Here is an 8,525-nt window from a genome sequence, read left to right as displayed (position 1 = left end):
GGAGTCGCGACCATAAAAGGTTTGAAACCACTGGATATGGGGTGCTTATAAAGCCCCATGGTGCGCACCGGCATAAGGCTGATAAACAATCTTATCGGTAGGACATGAACATGACTTAACGATATGCAATTCCGCTCCCTGTTATTTCGAACTCATCATCCTCCACCAGCTCTACCGCTAACTCTGATCATGTGGGCGGAAAGTAGTATCTATGTAGTAATATATGGAACAACCAATGTTATCGACAGAATTCATTCAAACAATTTACCGACCAGATGCATATAGAAATCAGATTAATGCAACAAGCTACCCCCCACCCCGCGCGAAGTTGGATCTATCACCCTATAGTGCGGAAGGGGCTAAAAACATGTGCTTTCGGTCCCGGTTACACATCACACAGCCACATACTCCTGAACCGGCTCGTGACCACCTCTGATCTTTGAGCAAAGCTTTGCTAGTATGACGTCATAACTCTTTTTTTTTGAAATTCGCTAGTGGGCGCTAAAGAGTTTCCGGAATTTGTGTTGCAGAAATATGGTAACCCTAATGTAGCTCAGAGTTGTCAAACTCAACTGACGTCGACGGTCAAATTCAAAAATTCAGATCACTCGCGGGCCGCACCAGTCAAATGATTCCAAAACATTACTAACTCTTAACTCAATATATGCACTGATTCGCATTCTCGGAATTGGGTGTCAATGTCAGCGATTTTCTCCTGACGATGACTACAATCACAACTCCGCTGTCGGGTGGTTATAATGTGGCCTATGAACATGAACTGAGCATACTCGAAATTTTTAAACTCGGAATATTTAAATGTGTTGGATAAAATTACGCAATTTTCAACATATACTCCTAATTTCTTCGCGGGCCAAATGAAATCTTTTGGCGGGTCGTATGTTTGACACCCCTGATGTAGCTATACAGTTACTGAGATATTTTATTAGCAGTCTACGTGTGCGTGAGCGACACAACGCATTTTTGTATGTATATTTAACTTTTTATTCGTTATTTGATTCAAGATAAATGTCCAATTGATCTCTTTAACAAAGCTATAATAAAATATAATGAATTTGAATGATCACTCATACTTCGATTTGAGTGACTTGACTCGTGACTTAACTTGACTTGACTTGACTCGAGTCACCTCCGAAAAACGAGTGACTTGACTTGACTCGAGTCACCTTTGAAAATCGATTGACTTGACTTGACTCGAGTGAAAATGTGCAATGACTCGAGATGACTCGTGACTCGAAAGTAGTGACTTGATCCCAACACTGCAAGAAATAGCGAACGAATGCATTTCATTTTCGAGTCTGAATTAACACTTATATAAATTTACGCACAATCTGTCAATCTGACTATTATTACCAACTCAAACAGTTCTTAGGACCGGTTTACCTTCACAGCTATCTCAGTCTGCTGTACCAAATCGAAAGTCAGAGTATAGATCACTAACCTACAGATAGATGGGCAACTTATAGTTGTCACACTTGAATACCCAGACTACTGCTGAGACAGCGAAAAGCAGCATAATTGGTCATGTTCAATTGTTCATCCTATTGTTGGCCAGGCACTTCAAGAGGTCAAATTTAACAATGCTGCTCTTAATCGAAAGCTATCGTTGCCCTGATTCCGGAAATACAATTAAAATGCTGGTCTGAAAATCGGCATTTTTCCGAATAATCGCTCGATATAATTTACATTATCATGGTCAATTGGTCATTGTGTTTTGGTGCTCCCATTGTTAGGAACAAGCGGCCTTGACGGCTATTTAGGAGTGGTTCCATTTCCATCTCAACATATTCGGAATCAGTGAGACACTAGCTTTCGATTGGGACCAGTTTCATTGAATTTCAGCTTTTACGCTGCTTTTAGCCGGCTGTGTACACTGTGCAACCTCATTTTGCCGCCCCTTGGAGCCTGCCGCCCCTGGCGCAGAGCCAGAACCGCCAAGTGGCTGCTACGCCACTGACGCAAGCTACAACTTTTTTTATATATTACTATTCCCCACGACAGTTTCATAGACTGTTGCGTCCGTAGGATTACCAAGTCACCGTTCCGAGTCGCAAGTCCTTCTCTGATGTTAACGTGTGACCCGACAAAACTCGAGTCACTTATATGTAATCACCCAGTCAATCCAAAATCGAGTAATTTTACAAGAATGTCGCACCGAACCAAACCACAATTTTCAGTCACGAATTATCAACGGATCATCTTTTATCATCCTGAACTAGAAATATTAAGTAACAGCTGATCTTCTACCCACCGCATGGTAGCTGCTAAAAGTGATGTGATAGTGAAGTTTCGTAAGATTTCAGTGATTTTTATTGTAGTTTTTTCATGGACTTGAAGTTCTTATATCTAAAAAAGATATAAGGCACTTGAATATATTGTTGAATACTTGAATTTCCAAAATGCCGTCGCGGGCCGCACAAAATGCTCTCCCGGGCGGCCCGCGGGCCGCGTGTTTAAGACCTCTGGCATATAATTTTAGTACTTGAAAAAATCATCTTTTCAAATGCTCGACTCGAATCATTGAAATTATTACTCGATTCAGATTCGAGTACTCGAATCATTGTGCCCAGCCCCTGTCATTAGTAACACTGTAACACGGGTGCTTTGAATGCTTTAGAGCCGATAGCGGTAGTTTATGATTTGGAGCAACAATATTGCAGTCCTGGCAAAGGCGAAACGGCGAAAGACTGTACACATGCCGCAGCGAACAACAAGATATAAATCTGAGCAGTACTTTGTCGGATATAGGCTACTTGCGATTACATCAGCGGCTCGAGATTACCTACTATACGAGAAGTAATGAGATACTTGCTGCATCTGAAAGAGCATTGATGCAGTAGCAGTTGTGATTTGTGACACCGCAGCTAGCAACAGCGGCTGGAAAAGGGTGCAGCGAAGATCCTTTAGGACCTTCTAGGAAAGAAGTATTTTTACCATGCAGCTAGGCACCAGGTGTATGAGCTAGTAGTCAAAGACGTCTGGAAATGTTTACTTGGAAAAGCAACAACCGGACCAGGGAACACATGGTTTACCCACCTTGAGAAGAGTTGCAGCAGTCTTGACAGAAAACAACAATTCAAGACTCTGACTATTCCTATATGTTTTGAAGAACGAGCAGCGATGACAGTTGATAACTTGAAGCTACTACTGACCAGAAAAGATTTCTTCACACGAGATGACTACAGACAATGTGTGACTGATGCTCTTGCTCTTCTCGGTGCAGGTGAAGACATACATCATCACAAACCTGGTGCAACACACCATGCAAGATGGACAGGCACAATTCTGTTTGCTCAGAAGATGTTCATCTGGGCTGATCAGTTACATTACAAATCTGAAGAAGTGAAACTACTGCATCGCTTCAATCTCTTTTATATCATTGCCTGGGTTGCTTCCTGCATCCGTCGTAAGGCAGCCGGTAATGATTTGAGATTCATCCAGGACATGTTGAGTTTACAAGAACATGATGAACAAATTTCAAAATCTGCTTCAGAAAAGCTTTTCAAGCATGTGTTCACAAAGTTGATCTTTCAGCCAATCACTAGCTTATTATTGCCGGCTACAGCCAATCAAGATTATTGGCTTCTGTTTACCATATCGAGGAGGAAACCACTGTATATGCCTCGTTTTCGCCAAGTGAATGCAATGAAACCCGAAAAAATATGGCAAAGACGCCCCTGCAGGTAGAGCGAACTTCATGTTTAAAAAGGGGCCCGCCCTCATTGAATGCAACTGTACAGATCAAGAAGGACACTACTTTATCTGATTTTATTGGGCCACAGTCGTGGTAGCCTACATATTTGATGTTTTTGAATGCCCCGGGGCGTGGTTAGCTCAACCGGTAGATGTTTGGCACTTATCAGATTCCTACACCAGAATGAGCGCCTACGTCATTTCTGTCAAAGTCGTTAATGATGCCGCAGAACCAGGTGTAAAGCTAAGCACAGACTATGCTGCAATCTTGACTGACAATGAACAACAAAGAGACAGTCTGCTTCAAGCTGTGTAATAGCATAGGAAGACAGTTGGAGACAGCAGGAAGTCAATTCTAATCAAAACTGTGAAATTTGCAACTTGTGCCTGACAAGTGACAATGCAACAGTGATCCTGCGACGTACTTTTTTCTAATGTCTTTTGTAAATATAGTGCATTTTGCCTTTATTCAATCGCGAATAAAAAGTGTAATACGTGTTCGTTTATGGGTGAGACTTCGACTATAGTCCTACCAAGTACTACTGGGATGTTGACTACTGGTGGGAAATTTAAGAGTTTCACTCACTGTCAGTTAGTTGTCGGAAGGTCGAAGGTAGCAAGATGCATGCATCTATAGTTCATTCGTATCTCAACTAGCGGGAGCACATGTGCAATACATAGTAACACTGTTATACACATTCTGCAGGTAGATAATAACTTGGGCGGTTGCAATGTTGTACTATGGACTGTGACAACATTACCGAAGGCAATATATCATGTCTGCCATAGAGGTCGACCGATATTGATTTTTACAGGTCAATACCGATACCGATATATCGGCTCACACACAAGTCGATACCGATATATCGGCTCACACACAAGTCGATACCGATATCATAGGCCGATATTAATATGGAAGGAGCAGAGTACAATTTCACCAAAAATATTATATATTAGGCAAGATGGCACTTGTTCATGCCACAAAAAGCTGAACAACAAACGAGAAAACTGAAATTGAAAATAATTATTGCTTAATTGTGCACATTCGATGAAATTTGGGATAACCCAAAAACCAAAATATGATACAGAATTTCAGATCAGTCCAGAAAAGGTAGATTGTAATGCAGGAAGCATAGTTTCTCTGCATGCTCACCCAGTTAAACTCGTCCTGCAAGGGTAAATTTGTCATATATCGCCCTTTGCGTCGTCGAATTATTGAGATTGAGAACACGGAGCATTGAATTTCCGAAATTTTTGATTTTTTTAAAATTTAAAATATCGGCCACGATATTGGCCTTCATAGGCCGATATCGATCATCGGGAAAGCTCGAAATATCGGCCTCGATAATCGGCCATGTCGATAATCGGTCGACCTCTAGTCTGCAATGCCACCAACAGAAACGACTGCACAACAGCAGACAGAAATCGTTACCAGCAGTGTTCACAAAGTTGATTTTACAGCCAATCACTAACTTATTATTACCGGGTACAGCCAATCAAGATTATTGGCTTCTGTTTGCCCTCCCACTTCATCGATCCCCCCCCCTCGCCGACGGCTACTTTCAAACGCATCTAGACAAATCTTACCGGCTTTCCTGCGAGCTTCTTTCAGGCCCATTATTGTTTTTACCAATGATCTACAGAATAAGCTATGGATACGCAGTATTCCAACATTTTCCAAATTTTGAACAACCCTAGTACCCACCCATGTTAAATTCAATACATGCGACACTAAATCACGCACAGCGCGAAAAAAATTCAAGCAGCATAAATCTTGTTTATGTTCATTTAGGAAAACGTTTTATAGCTCTCATTAAGCCTTCAAAATTTTGAACATTTAAGCCTATTTTAGCATTTCCTCCCAGACGCAGTTTAAACAGTGAAATTCCGGACATGTCCTGGAAATTCCAGACGTATGGCAACCCTACACTAAACAGCGTCCAGACTTTGGGTTACTGAAATATAGTAACATTTTTATATATCTTATTGACAATAGCTGCAAGCACATAGCTTCTACATTTGCGATGTAAGCTGTAAACATAATACTTGAAGGATTGCTGGATTTTCCTGATTTCAACCATGGCATACAGTGCAAAGCGGCTAAGTCGGCGGAACTTCCAGGTAAGTCATTCGACTAGGCTTCGATGTTAAAAAAATATTTCGGGATTAAACCGGTAAGGATGTCCACGTGACTAATCGAATATAGCGAATTTTGATAATTGTAAGGATAAATTCCGTCACAATTTTGACTGCGATATCAATACCTTTGGGATCGGTCCGGAATCGACTCCATGACCTTCACGGTCGGGTTCCCCCGTTGGTTCCGGGTATAGTAATTTTACGGCTATCCGACAGTCGTCGAGCATGTCCGCATTCAAGTCGAAATACAAGCAATTTCTTTTAAATCAATACTAGACAGTCTTCAGGAGGACGTCTTATATTCTCTGTATACTTTTCATTCAGTGTGCATGCCTCTTATTTACTTCGCCTGGGGCTAAGGTGGGTGTCTGATCTTAATGACTACTCCAAGTTGTTTCGACACCTTCCTATCTTTTCATTGTATCGCAGTCTTGTGATGTTTTAAAACGCTGAAAATATTAATAAACCTGATTGATTGATTGATTGATTGATTGATTGAGTAAGTCATCTTGATGACCTTACCGCACTTCTATGGACTGTCTTTTGATGATCTGTGCCGAGTGTGTAGAAAGGCAGAAGGTTATGGAGAAATCATATATCTATCCCGATAAGGTCATGTCTCTACACATAAATTTGCATCTGAACAAGAGCGACCGTATTCTATTAGAATCTAACACAACTCAAACCATATAGAAGAAAAACAAACACATATTAGCAGTCTCGCGGCTTTTAACGCAGGCCTACAATTCATTACCATTCTCGCGCAGATGTATATGCAAACTTGAAACTACGGACGGCGCTTATAAATGATATGACTACCGATGATAAGCCGACGCTGCGCTAAAGTAATTGATGATAACCAAACATAAAATGCCTACTTAAATATGCATTCAATGCGGTTGAATTTATGACATTTCTTAAACATCAATTTTGCAAGAAATCAGCTTTGAATTACGTTGCGCTTAATCGAACGTACAACGTATGCGGACAGCACCGTCACTGCCAATCAAAATCATTAGCTCTCGCTTCGTCCTAACGTTCATTTTGCGGCGCTTTGCCAACACCTAAAAGAAACACACTTCCCATATTTATCAGATTAGGCTATATCCCATGTTGCTCGCTACTACTTCATTACCTTCCAAGGCATGTAACGCATCCTCACTCTGCGAAAGTTCCTTGCGTATATCTGTCAATGTGAAATTAGATGTAATGTTAATTCGTGTACTCCAATAGGTACGGCCGAAGCTTTGACCCAATCGAACATCATTTAAAAGTAAATTTAAATTCTGTTCCTCTGACGTAAGCAGATTTGTACGTATACGTGATAACGTAACACCATCATCAGGAAAGTGGTATACAGGAAATAAGATGACTGTCTCTCCGGTCTGCGCAGATATAGAAATACGTAGGGATGGTGTGAACCTCTGAAAGGTTCGGGTTCGTGTGAATGCGAACCTTTTTGAAAGGTTCTGTATGAACGGCAACGTGAACCTCATGACGTCACCTGACGTCATATTGCTAATTTCAACCTTACATTTCAGTGAAGTGATATATAGATAGTGTAATGGTTATGCGTCCGGCTTCTCGAGCGGTAGGTCGTGGGTTCGATCCCCGGCCGGGTCATACCAAAGACTCGAAAAATGGTATCCGCAGCTATCCTGCTAGGCGCTCAGCAATCACGGATAGCATGGAGGAGAAAAAAAAACGGGGGCGCAGACTAGGTGACCTCATGGGGCCGTATCGCAACTCCGTCGTTAAAGCATCTCGATGGTGCAGGCGAGAAAGAATATCATATCTCTCTCTCTCTCTATTATAGGACACTATGGATATAATAATGTACAGTACGACACCTAGCGACGACTCTGGCCACATTATGAAGTACGCCAACATACTGACTTTTTAAGCGTCCCAAATATATCAACTGGAGCCTCAAATGATATATTAATTCCATAAAATCAATATCTTCCGTCGCTTTGTCAACTATATCATTGCTTACCTATTATCGGTCTAGGCCAGACCGGAATATGTATTCGGATTCTGAGTATTGCTCCATCAGTATTGAGCATAGTATAAAAGGGTTTCAATACTTTTTATCGATATTATCCCATTAGCAGTTATGCAGGAGTAGCTAATACCCCAATCACACGGATTAGTTTTTTTATGATACAATAAACATATCAAATCAAGATATAGACCACTTACGCCTGCTAAATTCAATAAGCATCGTTAGCTGACTATAACTACACATAGCGTATTTCGCTATTGATATTGTGTGATTGCGGGTCAAGCTCACAGCAGAAAGTGATCAACTATTCACAAATGGTAAACTGGATATTTCAGGCAAGCTTTTGTAACAAAGCAAGTAAAACTTTTTGAGATTGTTAAAGGTGCATGCTTGTTTATTGTTTTTTTATGCTGCCTGGCCCGCAGTTGAAATGCAATGAATTGCAACCAAAGATGTTATAATGACGTGGAATATTGTGATACCTGAAAAAGGTTCACAGTGCAGAACGTACCAAGGTTTGTTTGTGAACGTGAACCTCTAACTCAGTGAAAGTGAACCTTTTAACTTTCTGAGCTTCACACACAGAACGCGAACGTGAACCTCATGCACGCTGACGGCATCCCTAGAAATAGCAATGTTCGCGAAAGCTTCATTTCCCGTGCAGCATTAT

The sequence above is a fragment of the Botryllus schlosseri genome, chromosome 13 (assembly GCF_051294905.1).
Source record: "Botryllus schlosseri isolate E-star chromosome 13, Bs_hap1, whole genome shotgun sequence".
Classification (NCBI taxonomy): domain Eukaryota; kingdom Metazoa; phylum Chordata; class Ascidiacea; order Stolidobranchia; family Styelidae; genus Botryllus; species Botryllus schlosseri.
This window is presented reverse-complemented; position numbering follows the sequence as displayed.